The following is a 5,153-nucleotide window of genomic DNA, read 5'->3' as shown; positions in this document are numbered from 1 at the left end:
CTTCTTCTTCTTCTTCTTCCTCTTCTTCCTCTTCTTCCTCTTCTTCCTCTTCTTCCTCTTCTCTTCCTCTTCCTCTCCTTCTCCTTCTCCTTCTCCTTCTCCTTCTTTTTTCTTCCTTTTATAAAGAGAATTTCAGTATCTTCTCATTTTAGGTTTTTGCCACTGGAGAGAGATGAATTTAAGAAAAAAAGAATTCCTATCTTCTGTTACTTAGGTCATATTTTAACTCACAATTCCAATAATTATTTTCAGTCTGGGAGATGAGTGGTTTAAGAGGCTTCTTGGCAAGTGCAAGGACTTGGGTTTGATCCCCAGTACCACATGCCATGTATGCCTTGTGCCGAGAGGGCCACCAAAACCAGCCATGGTTTTACATGCATGTAATGCCAGCACTGGGGACACTGAGACAGAAGGATCACTATGAGTATGAACTGCAGAATGAGACCCTGTAATATTTTTTTTAAAGCCTAAATAGAATCACTATTTTTCTTTTTCTCCTAGGCCATACATTTATTTTCCTTTCAGTGCTAGAAATAATTAACAATCATTGTATGAATAATACTTGGAAAATATGTTGACATTTTCAGAATTTTCTTGCTATGCAACTCATTCAATTCAGATTTCTTTTGCAGTTATCACTTAGAAAACGTTCCTAGTATTTGCATGTATGTGAGGACATGGATATAACTAAGAAACACTTTAGCAATCGGTATTATGATATGGAAACCTAGTGAATTTCCAAATTCAGTGTTATTAAGGGACCACTTTGTGCATTGGCTTATTAAAATTAAAAATATAGTGCCGGAGAGATGGCTCAGTGAAATAAGCGCTTCCCTGGCAAGCACAAGGGCCTGAGTTCAACCCTCAGTTCCACCAAGAAAAAATAAATAAATAAAACAAAATAAAGAATATATGGGCCTGCCACGTCATGCCAGCCAGGACTCCAGGGAGTGCTGATATGGCAACTGAGAAAGGGCATGGTGGTGCGCACCTGTAATCCCAGCTTTTGGGAGGCTCTAAACAGGAGGATCACTACAAGTCTGATATAATAGTGAGATCCTGAGTACACTGTAGATCCTTCTTTAAAATGTAAATAAATAAATAAATAAATAAGTAAATAAATTTAGGAATATATTATATATGTAGTAAAATTATTACTTGTAAGGATATTGTGAGCAGTGAGTATGTAAAAAAGATGAGTGACAATAAAAATAAGACATCCATGAATTCATTTTTATTTTTTTTCAATAATTTTATTGAGAAATAAATAGCAATGAGACAGTGTCAAATCAAATTGGTAGGACAGGGTCAAGGAGATGGCTCAGTAGACTAAGTGCTTGCCTGGCAAGCACAATGGCCTGTGTTCAATCCCTGGTTCCACTAAAAAAAAATTGGTAGGACAGATCCAATAATTAACACATTGCATTCTGCCTTGCTAGTGGTTATTTGTTGTACAAATGAAGACATGATGTCCCATTTACAAACACTATTAGAACAAATCCCTCTATTCCTTCAATTAAGAGAATGTAGCTATATATCTTTGCTAAGCATTTTGAATACACAGATAGAAAATGGTCATTCATCTGATATATCCCCTTCTTTGTTTAGTTCCATCATTTAATTATAGGTGTGTGAACTTAGCAAAATATTCCAAAACAGTCCAATAGTCCATAATAGTACTGGGTCTTCCACTTGATAGGCAATGTCAGAAGTTGTTGACCTGAGTCCCATACAGCTCAACATAACAACATGGGTTTATTTCTTGTACTTCATTTTTATACTTTTCTGCTGGATGGTAAAGATCAAGAAAAAGCAAGACCGATGTAACAAGAATTGTATCTTTTGGATCTGATAGGATCAGTCAAATCCCCTCAGGATTTATACTGAGACCATGTACCTCAGATTGTAGATCCTATGTCAGTGTCAGCTATGTGGATAAATGGTGGCCATTGCTTGGACAATGTGCTCTCTGTGAAAGCCTGAGAGAATGTTTTCTCTCCATGTGACTCTCCATAGGAACACTCTACATCATCGATCACTTTCCTCTTTGGTCCATAATCTCCTTGATCAGAAAATTTGGGACACAACTGAGTTACATGATGTTATAGTGCAAGTTCACATATGTCCTGATTCTTAATTGATCTTGGAAGGCTAGGGCCAAAATGTTGGCTTTCCATGCGGTCCTCCTTTTTCTCTAATTTTGGTCTGCAAACTTAGGTTGTTAACCCTCCAGAAGTGAAGCTTATTGTTATTACCATATAATCTAGGCTGTTGAGCTTAACCTCACCATCTGTATGAATATCAAACATCTTAGGCATAACATTGAACAGGTATTTTTCATAAAGTATTTATATGTTAAACTTTAAGTCCCTACAGAATATGACAAAAAAATTGAAAAATTAAAATATATTTAAAAATAGTAATAAAGAATTATATATGTTTATACATCAGTCCAGGAATCTCACCATATATAACATTGTTGCAGGCAGTCTCGCAACACTCCTTTTCCTGTCTGCTGCCTTCATTCACCACCCCTTTCCTTTTTAAACAATCACTGACACAAGAGACAGCATGGCATTAACTGACGTGACATGACAAGCAGCACATGTTCAGAAGACCAGAATGACAGGCACTCCAAGCATGAAACTACTATTATAAATTGCCATCTTCAGTGCAGTTGCTCAGTTCACAAGAGTCAGCATATATAGTTAGTGAGGGTCAGAATCCTTCCAATTAACTGCTAAATTCAAAAATCTCCTGAAGATTCTCAGGATCATTGCCTTACCCATCTCCTACATATAGCTGTATGCCTTGCCTCTGTCATATTTCCTAGCTCTTCTCCTTGCTCTCTCTTCATTGTCTACTCCTCAAGTTCTTGCTTTTAATTGTATTATACCTTTTGATTTGTATTTCTTCTTTTGAGTTCTTATACTAGAGAAACTACACGATATTTACACATGTGTGTCTGGTTTATTTCACTTACGAGTATATCGTTAAGGGGCATCCATTTAAATATAAAGGCTTTGAGTTTATCATTCGTTATAGCTGAGTAATACTCCATTGTATAAAAATATCACATCTTTTTATCCATTCCTCAGGTGATGGGCATCCTGGTTGTTTCCAAGATTTGGCTATCACAAATTGTGCTGCTATAAACATAGACACACATATATCAGTATGATATGATATTTTCAGATCCTCCGGGAAATTCCCAGTAGAGGACTAGCTGGTTTAAATGGGATTTCCACTCCTAGTTTTCTAAGGAGTCTCCACATTGATTTCCAAAATTGTTACAGCAGTCTGCATTCCCACCAGCAGTGCAGAAGGGTTCCTTTTTCCCCACAGCCTCTCCAACATTAGTTGTTGGTTGATTTCTTTATGTTAGCCATTCTTTCTGGGGTGAGATGATATCTTAAAGTTGATTTAATTTGCATTTCACAGATACCTAGAGATGTGGAGCATTTTATCATATATTTATTCACTTCTTTAATTTCATCCTCTGAGTAGTGTATTTTCATCTCAGATGCCCATTTCTGGACTTGGTCCTTGAATTTTGGGGCCTTAGTGTTTTTTTGTCCTTTATAAATTCTAGAGAGCAGACCTTTGTCTGAGTGCTTATTTGTCAAGATGTTTTTCTAAATTTGTGGTTTGTCTTTTCACTTTGTTGCTAATTTCTTTTCAAGTGCAAAAACTCAATGAGAGGAGGTCCCAGTTGTTAATTCTTTCAGATATTACCCATGTTGTTTGATTTTTGATGTTCAACTCTTTGCCTACCCCTATGTCTTCAAGAGTTCCCCCTACTTTTTCTTCCAGGACGTTTAGTGTTTCTGTTTTAATGTTTAGATCTTTATTCCATTTTGACTTTAGCTTACTGCATGGTGAAAGACCTGGGTCAAGTTTGAGTTTTCGGCATGCAGAGAGCCAGTTTTTCCAGCATCATTTGTTAAAGAGGCTATCTTTCTTCCAGTGAGTATGTTTGGCCCCTTTGCCAAAGATAAGATGGCTGCATGTGTTCATAGGGGCTTCAGCATCTTCTAATCTATTCCATTGATCCTCAGGTCTATTTCATTGCCAGTACCATGCTGATTTTTTCACAGTAGCCATATAGTATAATTTCAAGTCAGGAATTGTAATGCCTCCTGCTTTGTCTTTATTAGCCACGACTGCCTTTGCTATTGTGGGTCTTTTCTGGTTCCAAATGAATTTCAGGAATTATTTCTCTAGGTCTGTGAGGTATGTTGGTGGTAGTTTGAGAAGGATTGCATTAAGTCTGTGCAGCAATTTTAGGAGTATGCCCATCTACACAATGTTGGTTCTTCCTATCCAGTAGCATGGAATATCTTTCCATTTTCTGCAATCCTCTATGAACTCTTCTGTAAGAATAGTGTAATTTTCCTTGAAAAGATCTTTGACTTCTTAGTTAGATTAATTTCAAGGTATTTCATTTTCCTCAGTGCTATTGTAAAAGGTATTGTTTCTATAATTTCCCTCTCAGTGTGTTTGTCATCTCTGTAGAGAAATGCTATTGACCTTGGCTATTGACTTTGTATCCTGCTATGCTACGGAATTTCTGTGTTTATTCTAGTAGCTTCTTGGTGGAGTGTTTTGGGTCTTCCAAGTAAAGTATCATGTCATCTGCAAATAATGATAATTTAAATTCTTCTTTACCTATTTTTATTCCTTTTATTTCTTTCTTTGTCTAAACAGTCTAGATAATGATTCCAGAACTCTATTGAATAGGAGTGGTGATAGATGACATCCTTGTCTCATACCGGATCTAAGATTAAAAGATTTTCATATTTTCCCCATTTAGAATTATATTAGCTATTGGGTTTTCCTAAATGGCTTTCACCAGATTGAAGTAGAGTCCATCTCTTCCAATATTCTGTAGGATTTTGAACATGAATGAGTGTTGAAATTTGTCAGAAGCCTTTTCTGCATCTATTGAGATGATAATGTGGTTTTTAGCTTTTGTTCTATTGACATAGTGTATTACATTTATAGATTTTTGAATATTGAACCATTCTTCCATCCATGGGATGAATCCTACCTGGTCATGGTGTATGATCTTCTTGATGATTTGTTGTATTCTATTTGTTAGGATTTTATTGAGGATTTTTGCAATCATGTTCATGAGGGAGATTGGACTGTAG

The sequence above is a fragment of the Octodon degus genome, unplaced genomic scaffold (assembly GCF_000260255.1).
Source record: "Octodon degus isolate 3935 unplaced genomic scaffold, OctDeg1.0 scaffold00011, whole genome shotgun sequence".
Classification (NCBI taxonomy): Eukaryota; Metazoa; Chordata; class Mammalia; order Rodentia; family Octodontidae; genus Octodon; species Octodon degus.
The sequence above is the reverse complement of the archived record's forward strand: the minus strand, read 5'-3'. Positions refer to the sequence as shown.